The 16,102-nt window shown below is 39.5% G+C and overlaps 1 long non-coding RNA gene across 1 annotated transcript; it reads left to right on the plus strand.

The window, feature by feature from the left end:
• The first annotated feature begins 4,961 nt into the window (after positions 1 to 4,961).
• On the plus strand, positions 4,962 to 5,407 carry LOC119647161. Its single transcript, XR_005248807.1, has 3 exons — positions 4,962 to 5,018; positions 5,086 to 5,122; positions 5,258 to 5,407. It is a non-coding gene; the product is annotated as an uncharacterized LOC119647161 (long non-coding RNA).
• Positions 5,408 to 16,102: the final 10,695 nt, after the last annotated feature.

Below are 16,102 nucleotides of genomic sequence, written 5' to 3' on the forward strand. Positions count from 1 at the left end.
CCCCGGGGAAACAGAATTGACTATTTAAGCAATTTCCTCTACTCGACTACTTAACCACTTCAGGAGCAGAACCCCAATTAGCAAAAAATAACTATTAATAATTCTACGATTTACTTACAGATCAACTTGCTATGCGTTTTACGCAGTTATTGCCTTCACTCGAATTTCCCCACGAGCTACGAAGTTACAATGTACCCCACTAATTGACCATTCCCTGCCTCATTTCTCATAATAATTAATGTTAATAGTATATTATTCTCATGAAATTATACTTTTCAAATATCTTACTGCCACCCATCATCGGTTCTCCTGCAACCGTTCTCTGCCCAGAATCATTCCTGTTCGATCATTTTCATGATCTAACGACACAAATTCAATAAAGATATCAAGATTAAATGTTTTCCCATCGGTTAATAACGCCGATCCATTAAGAGTAATAAAAGCCATAACTGGGCATCATATTATTGTGTAAATCTTAGAAACATCTAATATAAACAACCTTTGAGACAATTGGTCCATTTGGAAAAAATCATTGAAAGGAAAACGGAGCAAGACGCTAAGCCTTGATATCCACGACATGCACGGTCTATGTATGTCACTCTTTCATCTGCTGCTTTAATGTTTTTAATTTTCATCAATTTATTTATCCATTTAATATCTACGCTTTTCCATCCGACCTATCGATTCGTTTGATGCTCGCAGCGATAATTTTTATCTTGACTAAGTTTTTTATCACCGCATGGACCATTGATGCTGATGATGATGACGACGTTCTTGGCATGCTGTACAGGAAAGGTATCAGATATTGAAGTTATTTTAGATTCGACATATCATACGTATGCGTAGCTGAAGCCACGGTATACGATTTCGTATATAATTGCTCAAGTTACCAACTGTAAGGGCTTAGAAGGAAAATACCTTGAGCATGCGTGTACATAAGGGAAAGGGTATTGTGCTAGAATCCAGTCCCCATCAATATGTTCAATTTCTGATTCTTCCAGAGTACGGAAGGCTATATTTATATAGTCACATATGAAATTATTTTCTACGCATTCAAGTCGTAGATGAAAGGAAAAAAATAAAAATAAAAAAATGGAAGATGTGTGCACTGGAATAGATACTCTCATGTTCATATGTATCTAAACATGCGCAGCAATATTAAGAAGCGAATCCGAAAGAAAAATGATAAAATTATTCAACTTTTATAGCATGACTGTGCCTAGAGACAAGTCAAGTCGCTGGGATCGAGCTCTGGCTAGAAATGGTCAATTGGTTATTTATAAAAAATAACCGCTGGACAACCTAGGAGAGGAAGAAGCAGAAGCCAGTAATGGATTGGATCAGAATAGACGGACAGATATTGATAGTGCTTCTATTAGTAATATCTTTTGAAATTGTTTTGGGATTTAAGGGTACACTGAATTTTTCATGGCTTATTTTACATAAAAAAAGAGAATTTTGTGACTCTAATTGAATAATTTTCAGTAAATTCTGCACATAATTTAAATAGGAAACTATTCCCCAAAAGTAATGTTCGGTGATGGCGCAAAGAAAGAACGCCAAAAGAAAGCTACTAATATACGTTCACAACGACCAACCGTGTCTGTATTTGTGCCTTCCCAGCTAAGAAGAGACTGAAAATTGAGGTGGGAATCTTGCCTTGGGTTGCAACAGCATGTTGGATTTCCACTCTGTAAAATTACCCCACTCTCTTCCCAGCAACTCCAGCATTTGTTCTAGATATTCAGATACGCAGCCACATTCAGTATAAAAGGGAGAATCATTCAATCTGAATCGGTACTGATATTTCCTATAACCACCATGCCAAGTGCAGGTTAATTTTGACGTATCATTGCTGAATCCACTTTCCAATATGGGTCCAACGGTCATTTTACGAATTATCTTCTACACCAATGGCTCAAAAACAGAGCAGGGTTCTGGAGCAAGAATCTACCTCTGGAACAAAAGCGAGAAATAGGTTTTTCATTCCTTAAAAAATAGGCGTATCTGCAGCAATAGTCAAGCTGCGTAGAGCAGTCCTTTGATCTCCCCAAAAATCATTCATGAATGTAGAAACCTATTGAATTCTATTTTTAGATTCAACACGGAGGAACTACTCTGGGCGCCTGGTCACTGTGGTGTCGCAGGAAATCAAATTTCGAATGCCTTGGAGAGTTGAATTTCCATCAAATTTTTCTTGACAGAACCAAACAAACATACTGCAAAGTTTATCCTGTCCCAAATAGCTTGAAAACTAGAGTGTTGGCATTCTGGCTGGCGATAATCCGCTAGCTAGGCATTCGTTCAGAGTACGGTTTCTCAAAGTAAACACGTGTCCATCCTGTAGTGAGGAAGCGAGATCCACGAAACATTGTCTCTGCCTCGAATGTTAGGTTTCATCCATGGTAGTATTACGACTGTGTTTTCTCGGAAGCATATTCCCTTGAATTTGATCTTCATGCTATTCATTATTACCAATCTACATACTAATTATATTCCTTTTCCTATGGTCTTCGCCCATGTAGTCTCCGTCCGCAGGGGAAGAACGAGAACTCCATTGTACATTACCTTCCACAGGGGTGCACTCCACATTCAGCCTTGAAGCACTCACGACGCCCTCTCTGCAAGGCAACTTTGGACGGAGGAAAACGCATATCGCAGGATTACTCAGCGTTTTTAACATGGCTCCAGCATTAACTCCTGTTGTATCTCCCGACCAGGTGCAATCAACCCACTGTGGGGTAGCACATTCCGGATGATGCACTTCTTTGAAACCCTTCATTCTCCGAATTACTTGCAGCATTAGATATCGTACAACAGTGAACAAGTAATCTACCCAGTTTACCTATCCGCAAGAACCACTGGTGCAGGGGTTCCGGGCCCATAAACTTGGTTCCTATTTACTCCTCCATGTTGGTTTTTTGTGCTGGGTATCTTTTCCATAACCAGTTTATTCCGCTGATAGGCGCTCTTCTTCCACCTGTTCATAAACATGCCAAAGTACGCGTACCACCAGTTCTGTATTCATGCCCATCCGCTGACAATTTATCTACTGGGATGTCTTTGCGATTTCGCACATGAATAGACTGTGAATTTCAGTTCTTCAGAATTTGAAATGACCATGCCATCCAACTTTCGAGTTTTGAGCCGGATCAAGAAACTGCTCTTATTGTGAAGCTACACCAACAAAATTACAAGTCCAGGATGTGACTCATTGAAATCTGGGGTAAAGTTATTGTGTACGGAGGGTCGCAAAAGCCCCTAGCCTTCAAACTGAATAAAGATTAACGATATCAACTTGAAAAGGCACGTTCCGAGCTGACTCGTATCATATTGAGACAGGCAAGCAAAAGTATAGCTGCAGACGATTAACATCGCCCTTAAAGGACATTGCTCTATCATCAAAGACCACTACGCACGAAGTTCCCGTTGAAACCCTCCAGGCCACCTATCTTGCGTGTGAAACTCGAGGGAGAGGGAACTTGGAGATCGTCAATAGTAAATAAATCCCAGGAAAACCAAATTTTGAGTAACGGAGTAGGCTCCAACATATGAAGGAAATTAATGGATGGTACAGTAAACCGCACTTGCTTCCGCTTCCCGAAAAAAAATGAGGAAATCAGTAACGAAAAGAGGAAAGTTTTCAGATTTTCCAATTTTTGGAAGAAGGTATCACGTTTATGGTGCAATATTATCATAGACAGAAAGAACAGCAATATTAATCTTCCCCGTTTCATAGTTGAACAACAACTTTAAACTCTTCTATTTCAGAGCCTCGTCGAATACTTGGCATCACTAACGATAGCTTTAGGAAAGAGTTTCAAGAACACTCCACAGGCTTCTCAACAAATAGCAGCTAAGACCCTTCATCCAGAAATTCCAACTTTCGCTTTCTTAAGGACGCACATATCCCTCAGTTGATTTCTGTACCGCACTCAGTATTTCCGGGTTCGGCTTCTCCCCACCATTTATATGAATTTTACATAATTTTCTCATTAAACCCTAGCAATACCGTTAGACTCAATCAGCAATAAAACGTGTCATTCATCTCGAAATTTTTAAAAAGTCGGCACATGACGATGTGACAACGGCAATGGTTCTGTACCAACTTTCGTGTTCAGTATTCGAGTCTCGGTTACGTCATGGCTTTTGGTGTTCGTCAATGGTAATGAAATTGAATAAGATGACAAAAAACAATAAAACAGGAAAGACAAGATTAAGGACATTCAATCCTCTGAATGGGGTGAAACCAGACCAAGACCGTGACACATGAATTTTCTGTGGCAGCCATTTGTCAATCTGCATTTGTCGAACAGATGGCTGGGTGCTGAGCAGCTCTTTGCTGAGACGGAGGGGTTTATGTGTGCCATTCAGAACCAAGCCTGTATGCTATTAGTTGATAAGACTGGTCGCTCGGCTTATATTAGCGATGTTGCCATCCCCCATAATATCATAGAAGCATTCAATAGAAATACGTGAAGAGGAAAGTGAGCTATGAGCCACTGGCTCCGAAAATCAAAGAGAAGGTAGTTGCAGTTCTCATAATATTGTCGACTATAAGTATTGTACCAAAATCCCTCACAACTTCTTTAGTTGTCCTGGGACTCTCCAAAATTCTAGTTCAAACCATTCAGAAATACACCATCCTTCATACGTGCTCGATACTACGAAGAGTTCTCGACAGATACGCGCATTAACTTAACATCTGCCACCACTACTACGACCAGAGCCCCTATATATTTTTGAGTAGGTAGGATTGTCCGAACTTGCCACCTAGTGCTAGTATTAGGTAAAACAATAAAGAAAAGGCTCTTCGAATTTCCTATGTTCTATAAAACTGCATATTTCAGCAGATCTAGGAGGCAAAAACATGGTACAAATGCAAATAGCCCCGAAAAATAAACCGTTCGGTGCATCAGTTTGAACAAAATTTATTTCACGAACCTATTCAGTAGCATCAAGCGAAACCAACGAGGGGAGAATTATAGCCACCTTTAACCCAAAATAACGATCAAACAGTAAATATATTTCGAAAAACCTCTAAAAATTCAGATTCTCAGCTTCACTCTATCCACTTCCCCACAGCGGTTCTTCAGACTCTTCCAAAAGGTGGGCGTAAAAAGTAAGTAGATTATATATTTATTCACAACACGAAAAACGAAAATCCTAAAAGAACAGCTAATGGTGAGAAATTTATGAGCTCCACGTCCATTCCAAATTATACATAAAAATCCATAAATAATTTTTCAACCCACAGGTGAGCATCATTAGCGTAAATCTGACACCTTCTCGCCATTTTAGCTATGTACGTACCCATTTCACCTCGAAATAAACCATTTGCATTTTTCGTTACCAAAATTGTAGAATTTTTGGATAATATTAATAAAAAATTTAAAATATTGCACAACCTGGCAGGCCTCCATATAATTTCATTTGGAATTGTTTCGCAATCAAAGAAAAAAAAATTAAGAAAATAAATAAATTAATTAACCAAAATGAGATCTAAATATTTAATCGTGTTTAAAATTCTTGTGACCTAATTTTTAATTTATATCTGATTTGAATTCAAAAATTAAGATTGTTTTGGAGCTTTTGAATACATTGCAAATTGGATGGAAAGCAAAAATAGAGTTCAAATTTCGTTGAATGTCGCCCCTTTGAGTAACCTTATGGAATACCCACTATAAAGGTCACATTAAACCCAAAATTTCCTAAAATTTTTGTGCAGGAGGGAGACCCGGGCTTCTGCTGCAAAAAAAATTATCAAAATATGCTATCTGTTGGCACATAGTATAACTCAGGGCATCAGTTAGGCAAAGGGATTTTCATCCTTACTCCCTGAGGGGATAAATACACTTCTCCTTAAATGAAATTCAGAACGACGTGGACTCAAGACAGGTAACTAAACCAAGAGGTCGTTGGGTTGAATGAACCTAATGAATCTAAGAGTGCAAAGAACAGCTCATTATTTAATTGGGAATTGTTGGACAGAGAGCCAGGAGCCAAAAACCCGTTTCGTAACTATCTCGATTATGCGAAGACTTTTGACAAAATCTCATATACTGTAAGTAAAGTCATGTACCACCCTTCCGGTGTCCTCACTTGATATATAAGGAGAAACATAATTAATTAGCTGTGATTTTCGGATGGAGTTTGGTATCTTGAAATATCAAATCTAAGCCATCCGCATATCATTCGGGATCTCTAGGTTCTGAAGTAAACTTATGATTGAGGTGATGATTTGAAAAATACCCTCCTGCCTAATTTCTGCGGAAACGAAAGGCTTCATGTGTGCTATCTAAAACGACGTGGCTTCTCTCGCTTACCCAATACCAAATAAAGTATAAATGTGAATTTTATGACTCAAGGCGAATTCTAGATTTGTTCATTACTAGCGTGTCCTGAAATTTCAATTTTAAGATTACTCAACGGAGACTGCAGACTCTCCCTTATAAAAACAGCCACAATGCTCTCCCAATGGAGATTCTTTATGACGGGTGAAGAGTTCACCTTCTGCGGATAGAAAATGCCATCCACCGGCTGAACTTCAAACAAATATTAGAAGAAATTCCAGGAAAGATCTGTTAAGTGGATTTTGGAAGGAATGCCCATCGAGAAACATGAAAGGCTATTTCACCAAGCGATTCAGGTATGTTTGGGCAAATAAATAATTTTTTTCCAGGAAAAGTCGAAAGTAACTGTACCGAGGATCAAGTCCTCTAAGGTCAAATGAAGGAGAAGGAGGCGGCGAACCTTTCCGCCAAACCAAAATCAAGTGGCCGAGGAGAACCTCCACGTGGTGACACCGAGAAACTCTGTACTCATTTTGACTTGCTGGTCGTGATGGAGTAGACATATACTGCAATGCTTAATTAGAGTGATCCGATTCGAATCTACATGAGCTTCGGTCACGAAAGCTAACCTAAGATATAATGGTACCATCGGGATCGGGATAGCCCCGAAATTTTCATGTCTCAGGAGAATTCCTGCGGGTTGCACTTTAAACCCGGTTGTTAGTGATTGGCCGATGGAAATATCACGGGGGCTGTGGTTACTTCTAAGCGGACAAGAGCCCTTGGGGCCTTAAAAGTGGAGTTGCATTTCAGCTCTGGTACCGTACTCCTTAGTTCGGTAGAGATTTGGACAGGTATTGCATCTACCAGTGTGATTGCTGAGCCATGTACTCTGTATAAAGTTGTACTGTTATTGTTTGTCACTGAGGGGCTCTGATTATGATCAGAAAACCAATCCGTGTCTTTAGAAGGCCCCCCGGAGTTCAGTATAAATGACAAGTACTCAGTTAAACCACCAAGACTTAACTGTGCCGAGAATCAAAGCCGATGGTAGTAAAATGAAATATCATGTACTGATATGCACACGAATAATATATGATAGTTCCCGACGCGCTAGGGAATTGCGTTGTGAACAATGATACTCTGAAACTTGAATTCATAGGAAAGCACTTTGAATCGGTACATCGCACTGCGATTTTCCAATTTAATGCAGCGAAGCAAGCTGATCACTTACAAAGTAATACTGACATTAATTACTTCAAACTTAGAGGGGTTGAAATCGATAGAGAATCCAGTATGGATGGTCCTCAGGTCCGTTCGCAAATATTCTACTCTATTTAATAACCTGTTGAACATATTTTTTTTCCACGCACCGGAAGAAAGTCATCCGTCCGAAAAGCTATTGTCCAACCAGTTGTGCCTAATATTAGTAATGTGTTTAGGTCTGGGACAGTGGATTCCATTCAAGGGCAAAGCCAGCCAGCTTCCTGTCCATCAAGCTTCCAAAGTATTCTTCCTATTTTTTCCAATCTACCACACTTTAAATGATGCAATATTACTGTTGGCTTCTGAACAGTTCACAATTTAAAGTTCTCCCTTGATTAAGCAATAGAAACTTTATCTTCAGAGTTGACTTAGGAGGGAAGTAAATGGAAGGAAATTTCACTAACTTTAAATTTCAACGTTATAAATATACATTTAATTTGAGTATAATGAAGAAAAGGAAAATGTAGAGCAAAAGCCAAGCAAAACGAAGGAATCTCCCTGAGCAGTATATAGGGTATATTCCAACAGTATCGAATAGAGCCAATACGAAAATGGGGTCAACTACAAATATCTGCACCAAAGAGGGACCGCTAGAAAATGTACAAAATGTATAATTCTGAGAGCTTAATTATTGTATTCGTTGCGATGACTCCACCCCACTCCATAATGCAATCTACCTGATCACACCCGTTTGTCAACGAGGTCTAATAGAATTGTTGCGGCCATCCAACTCGTCACCAAAAAACCTAACATCATGTACAGAAAAAGAATAAACATCCTCGGACAAAGTTGATAACACGAGAACGACCGCGCAAAAAGGAAGGAAGGAATCTTGTGCTATCAGAGACCTACTTCAACAGGTTAACAAGTTCAAGGTCAGGGTTCTAGCAGTGCAAGAAACGAACTGCAAAATTATAGTTGTGGGATAATCGACATTAGGCCGCACACAATCTCCTCACATACGAAATGAGGATATCCGCGATCAATATAGGGCTGCACCGAACGTGGAAAAACAGATAGAGAGGCACCTTCGATGGTATGGTATGAACATCGAAGTCGACGATAAGCGAGCAAAGCGCCAACGGTAGCTTGATACGCTATATGGGAATTTAACAACCTAGCGATTGCATCCTAATCAGGCATTTGATAGAACCAATGGCGAAGCCGATCACGACGAGTGGACCCCGCTTGTGGACAAAGGCTAAAAAAAAAAGAAGAAGGCCGCACACGATCTTCAAAAGTGGGAACAAGCAAAACTCGATGGCACCTGGTATGACCCAAAACAACAAAAATTAGATATGAATTCCACCGGCGAAGAAATGAACGATTTGATGATGAACATCAGGAAGGGCTTAAGAAGAAACACGAGGCATATTAACAATATACAGAGCGAAACAAAAGGACGAAGGGAGAAAATGAAGAAAATCTCCAATGTACAGCAAATCAAATAATAATACAACATCCAGCGCAACAACATAACGGTGTACAACTAACAGAAGAAGAAATTGAAGTTGACGAAATAAAACGACGAATTAAGCACAGAAAGAGAGCCTTCTACCCGGTGCTGCCGATTTAAAAAAAACAGAAACACAGGAGAATAGAGTAGTATACAAAAAGATAATAAGACCTGTGCGATGCCACCGATGTGAAGCATCAACTTTAGCACAAACTTCCGAAAAACTGATCAATACCTTCGAGAGGATGGTCTTGAGATGAATAATAGGAGCTAAACGAGAGGACGATCAGTGGCAAATCTGACACAACCATGAGTTGTACCAAATATTCGACAGTCTAGAAATCTCCAGATTGATTCAGCTTCGGAAGTTGGAATGCACTGTCCTCGTTCAACGTAGGGATGACACTCGGATACCTAAAAAAGTATTCGAAAGGAGAGCGGAAGTACGAAGATCAATGGAAAAAATTAAAAATGCTAGGCAGATTCCGTTAATGAAGGCAACGCATCACTGCTTAGATTTCGAAACGGTCGATGGATCGAGACGTTGGAGGACGGACATCCGAAAGGCAGAGGCCTGAAATGTGCTGTAGAGCCTTGACGATGACGACGATAAATGAAAACTTCACAAAATTATCAAGTCAGCTTGTTGACGTCATTTCAGCTACTTCACCTCCAGAAAATACATTTATGAATCCCCTACGATTAAATGTCTTCAAGAAAGATAGAGGCTTGAATACACATCTAGTCAACCCGGAGTCAAATTTTTTGCCCTACCTGTGAATTTGGTAAAAGTTGAAGGAGTGTACAACAGCAACTGCGCCCGCAGCTTTAACCAAAATCATGGCACTTTCCTCTTTGATATCATATGGGTAGGAGTTTAACTTTCAACTTCACCCCCAAAGATGGTTGAACAGGAGAAGTAAGCTAAAACTTGGGAATTTCCTCTGCTTCTGTATAATAATTTGCCCATTCCCCTTTCATCGTCTTTCCCCGTCCACCAGGGGCGCGTTAATAAATACTTCTTATGTTCACCTTCACCTCATACCACTTCTAAAAAATAAGAATAGAAATGAACAACATACATTCAATGAAACACTATTCAATGTCTTTAAATATGAAGTGTGGACGCAGACTGTGAAAAACAGAATCTGTTGCAGTTCAACCTTTTTATTGATTCTCGGATAACAAAAGATCCTAAAGTCAACCCTCGACATTGACTTTTAAATTCACAAGAAAAGTAAAACCTTCTCTTATTTATTGCATTGGCAGATTTTCCACTTGACACTTTTCCACGAAAATTAAATACCAACAACCAGTGATCACTTTCGCGTATAAATATCTTATTTCCTTTATGCAAAAAACACCCAAAGTGACTTCATCTGAATAAAGATTTTCGGCAGCCATAAATTATTTTATCTTTTACCAAATGTCTCCGATGTGGCCGAAGATCTAATTATTCCTTGTTTTTAATATACCTTATATTTTTTCGTGGTAATAAAACTTATATCCCAAGAAATATAAAATAATATTTATTATCGGCAAATTCACGCCAGATACTCTTTAGTGGGTGAGGTGAGATGACCAACGGATATCAGTAGAGATTGTTTTCATCTTGGGATCTTTGTGTACCTGTGCGGTGTGGAAGAGTTCCAGTTTTATTTCATGGCAGGTTCATTCAAATTAAGTGGAGTTTTTATAGTTTTGGTTAGACTCAATATATTAACCCTACAGTGTATGATAGGACACAAGGGAAGGTGATGGTTACGAAAAGTTTGAAAGCGATTCTGCAACAGATGTAAAATTGAAAATGTTTCAATTATACTGGATTCAAACGAAATTCGCAAAATGTTAGTCTGATATCTTAGATTTTATGAGCGAATATAATAATCCAAGGTCACCAGTAGGTTTTAAATTCACGCTTGATCCACATTTGATCTCACGTGACGTACGTATCGCCTAGCGAATCACAACAATGTTAAAAGATACCGACGGAGAACAATATTTACCTAAAAATGAAACTAAATTCCCAATCACTGCGCCTACGGTTTCTTTTACTGCTTTTAACATTTCATGCCCCACACTATCCAACCATCTCACCACGGGAGAAAGAACGAAGAACAAAAATCAATCAAGAAAACCGAAACATAATTTAAAGATAAAAATCTGGGCGCGTTTTCTGTTTATTATCCACTTTGACGATTTTATTATTTCAGATTTCAAATCAAACCTTTTCCTGAGTCCCCTAAACAAGAGATTCCATTCCAGTTTCTTCCTATCCGTTCCTCGACAAATCCATACGTAACTTCTTGCGGTCATTTAGAGCATCAAATGCTTTCAGGCTGGATCGCGACTTGATACAGTCTCGATCTCAGGGGAGGGTTATCGCGGCATATGCCATTTATTTAAAGTCAGATTAATGCTAAGTAATATGGATATCTCGGTGGATAATAAGGAGGCATTTCTCGTATTATTCTTGTTTTCATTCCGCTCAGTCACTTAAGGAATTCTTTCTTTTCTGAAGATATTTGGTCGAGTCTGGATGTAGAGTTTTGTATGATAGATTGGTGAAGGGTTGTCACCTTCAAAATAATGTTCACCCAAACTTCTCTTTCTGGGACTGTATGCAAGTGAAGCTCGTTTCTCAAAAGATTTCCAATTACGTCTCAACAAAACCCGCAAATTTACTAGTCTCCATTTCGTTAAAACTCTCCCCGATACCTCGGTGAATACACTCAAACTTTTACGACAAATAATTCTTCCAAAACCAGACCGGTAACTCCTATTTATTGTGGATCAATCCCAAAACCAGGGTTTTAATTTAAACTTATCGGTCAGTCACATTTTGGCGGAATGGACTTTTGGATAAACTATAATGCATCAGCGCTCCTATATCAAGTTTATCAGACATGATTCTTGGACAGATGCTCTACTTATTGGGAGTATTACGATAATTGGGATAATGTTCCGGGAGGACTACGCATACGACACGGCAAAGTGTCTTTAGAAAGTCATTCAGTTGGTGTTGAATGAAGAATTCAGCCTTTAGTCGAGAGAAGCACTTACGATCTACTTGGAAGGCCGCTGGAGACCATTCATTTTTGAATTCATTCGCCTCGTGAAGAGTAGATAACTTGCAGGTTCCGAGACCCAAATAATGGTTAATGAACTTCTTAACTATTTTTATAAATATAAGGCTACTTTTATCCAGTTCTATACTGGATCTATTTAGTGAAATTTCATTTGAATATTACACTATTGTGGAATTATTGTGGAATTAATGATTACCATAGAAAATACACGAACACCGTGCATTAGCGAACAACACTGAACCTAAATTCATAAAACTCATCAGTTAGAAATATACGGTTTCTGCTCTCAAACATCCTCCCACGGGATTCACATGTATTAGGTTGTTGCATATGAAATGGCCGATTTGGCAATCAAGTGAAGTTAGTTGCGATTTTGTTGTATCAAACCACCACCAGTTGGCGCTATTGGTGTCGGATAATGAAGTATAAATACCCCTACATTTAATCAAGGAATCATTTCAATTTCGACCATCGTTGTGATAACAGTGAATAGAAAGGAAAAAAGAATGGAAAAGAGCCAAGAACGTATACTTTTTCTGTATCAGTTCGAACTCGATCATAAAGCAGCGGAGGCGACCAAGAACATTAACAGCGCATTTGAAACTAATAGGGTAAGTGAACGAAACACACAGCGGTGGTAAATCTTCATCCATCGATTGACAACGACGAGCTACATTTGCTAGCCGAATCCGACACACGTCAATCTGCGAGAAACATTGCAGAGAAACTGGGCGTACACTATTCGGCAGTTTCCCGGCACTTGCAACAACTTGGAAAGGTAAAAAAGCTCGACAAAAGATTCCGCATGCCCTTACGGAGCAAAACATGGCGCTTCGAATGGAAATTTGCAGTTCTTCACTCACCCGCAACATAAGCGATCCCTTTTCGCACAGAATAGTGACATGTGATGAAAAGTGGATATTATACGACAATAGTCGCCAATCAGCACAATGGCTAGATTCTAATGAGCCACCGAAGCATATGCCGAAACCGAGCCTCCATCCGAAGAAGGTAATAGTGACTGTTTGGTGGCCTACAGCTGGAGTTATCTACTATTCTTTTTTGGCACCTGGAAAAACAATAAATGCACAAAAATACTGTGCCCAACTCGAGGAAATGCACCAAAAATTGAGTATTCAACTGCCGAGATTGGTGAATAGAAATGGTATGATACTCCTTCACGACAGTGCACGACCTCATTGCAGTATGAAACTCTGCCTCATCCCCCATATATCACCGGACCTTTCGCCAAGCGAGTACCACTTTTTTAAGCATTTTGGATCATTTTTTGGCGTAAAAACAATTTAGGAACGAAGAGGCTCTCAAAATTGCCTTCGACGAATTTATTAACACCCGACATTTGGACTTCTACGAAACTGATATACATGCTCTTGAATCTCGCTGGGACAAGTGTTTTGAATCGACTGGCACCTATTCTGATTAAATAAATAAATTTTTGTAAGCTTTACAGTCGTTTCAAATTTTAGTACCAAAACGGCCATTTCATTTGCAACAACCTAATATTATAACGACTGCAGCAAGAAACATGAACGACATTGAATTAAAATTAGAGATAAACAGCTCAGCCACATCTGGAACTTAACTTCTTGTAATTCGAATGCCAAAATAAAATAAAGCTTCTTTACAAAGGGCTCTCAACGTGGGGACGGTAAATTTTAAGCCGTATAAATATGAAGAAAGTGAAAATAACTGGAAAAATCATTTTTAATGGATAAGGCCTGAAAATGCAGCACTTCGTGGATAGAAGCTGAAATGTTCATTTGTCGAGAAGACGAGTTTCCACCAGCTAAAATCGGCACAAACTAAGTCAACTGGTCTTCCAGGTTAGGAGCTGGTGTATGGCTGAGGACCCTATCCAGGAAAACTAGCCATAACAATGCGAAATAAGTCTTTGACAAGACTAAAAACGCAATAGCAGGCCTGACAACGAAATTTGACAAACGATTTGCTCGTTTTTTCTGGAACTAGCACTCGCACTAGTTGAAAGTTTTCAACCAGCTATCTGATATTCTGTTTTCCAATATAGGGCCGATATAACTGCATAAGAATAAATGCTTTAGCTGGGAATGGCTTTCTGAAGAAACACAACTACAACATATAGTTGCCATTCAGAAAACTAGTAGGAAAAAATGGGGATTCACTGCGAAAATACTGTGCTGCATATATACTGTAAGGGTAATGATTAAAATGGGACGGTAATCTGGGTAAATGGAACTGGACTCAGCACAGCAGCCAAGGAGTTACACCAACTGCGTGAGAACCAGTGGGGAAATGAGGACTAGAAGGTCCTTTTACGATTGGCTCCTCTCATTTTTACGTTAGAGAGGGGGGGGATCTTCAGGATATCTGGGAATATCAGCGACTAGGTGAGCTGCCTAAATTGAAGAAAAACTGATATTCTTTCTAGGCGAGTAGCTCGAATTACTGATATCAGGGGATAGCATGAAAACGAGTTTTTTTTCGATAACTCAGTCACTGCCACAATCTCCCAGTTTGCCCTTTTGCTCCAACGTGTTTAAAACTTTCATGCTGTTCCCGGGTATCAGATACTCGCCGGGGTTTGAACCTGCAGCTGATTACCTGAGACACAGCTTGCGCTAAGGCTATTGGTACAAGGAAGAAGACTTTAAACCAATGCATAAGCACTATAACACTATAATATTCCAAGAAATATGCCCCATAGATAGATGTGCCTCCTTCAACCTCCAGAGGAACTATAAGAAAAGGAGCAGTGAAACCATTCCATGAACCAGAGCCCTCCTATGGATTCGGGAATAGGTTCATGGTTACAACGCTGAGGAACGGCTGTACTGGGCGAACCTACCAGAAATGAAACAGCGCGGGATGCTTAAGAATGGATACGGGCCCAAGCGTTTAAATTATTGTTTAAACCTCACCCAAAAGCGGCTACGGAATATCCGCTTGTAATTAATGTTTGATAGATGCGAAATACAAATGAAAGGTGAACCCACTCATAAAGAGAAATGATTGGTTCAGTTTGCTTCGCACCTTTAAGTGCGTCAATATAGATATCAAAATAGTTTCGAGCGAAGAACGGACAAATTATGAAACCTAGTGACAGTTCTATGACACGGACATGAAAGCGAATATATCTATGTGCGGAAACAACGAGGTAATTCTACTGAAGAAGAGAGACGGAAAAGTCTTAAGAAAGTAAATCAAATGCGTCGCCCCCATAAGCCCTACTAATCATCCGACATACGACGCATATACCTTAGTTTGCGGAGATAATGATCGGGAGCGGAGAATTCAAAGTATGTTCTAATTATAACCGTCAGTTTCTCACAATTTGAAATACACATTCACAAACTGGAAACTTAATGAAAACCACATCCACAGATTATTGTGAACGAAATCCGTACCGTCAGTCTTTTAGGAACTTGAGTCGAAGGAAAACAAAAAACGGAAAGGATTACTATCTTCTAGTTCCACAAAGTGAGTTCAAGGTGAATGTAAAGCAAATTCTAAGGCATTTAGGAGTGCACTAGCAGAACTATGAGTAAGCCTGACAAGTTCAAGAACGACGCTGTAGTAATCGCCCAGCTTTAACAGAAAAAAAGGTCAAGACCTCCGTTAACCTTTCCGAAGTAAGGCAGAATGACCGAAGTTCCATCGGGCACCGCGAGGTCCATTGCTTGGAAATTGGGAAGGGTAGGTCCACTAATGAAAAGGGAATATGAAATTATTACACGCAAACAATTTGATTTGCCCCTTAATAACCACAAATCTCAAGTATCTTTAACCATTGACGATATGGATCAATTTTTGGAGAGCCAGAAAGAAAGTAAATTTGAACAGCATTAGAAAATTACTCTAGTCGCGAGAACTGAAGGAGAAAAGAAAATACAGATCCACTGCATCATATGCGTGGAGGATCACAGGGTTCTCAGGTGCCAGATATTGCTGAAGAGCAACAATAATCAGTCGGATACCGGATACCGGCGCTTCACGTGAAA

The sequence above is a fragment of the Hermetia illucens genome, chromosome 1 (genome assembly GCF_905115235.1).
Source record: "Hermetia illucens chromosome 1, iHerIll2.2.curated.20191125, whole genome shotgun sequence".
Taxonomy (NCBI): Eukaryota; Metazoa; Arthropoda; class Insecta; order Diptera; family Stratiomyidae; genus Hermetia; species Hermetia illucens.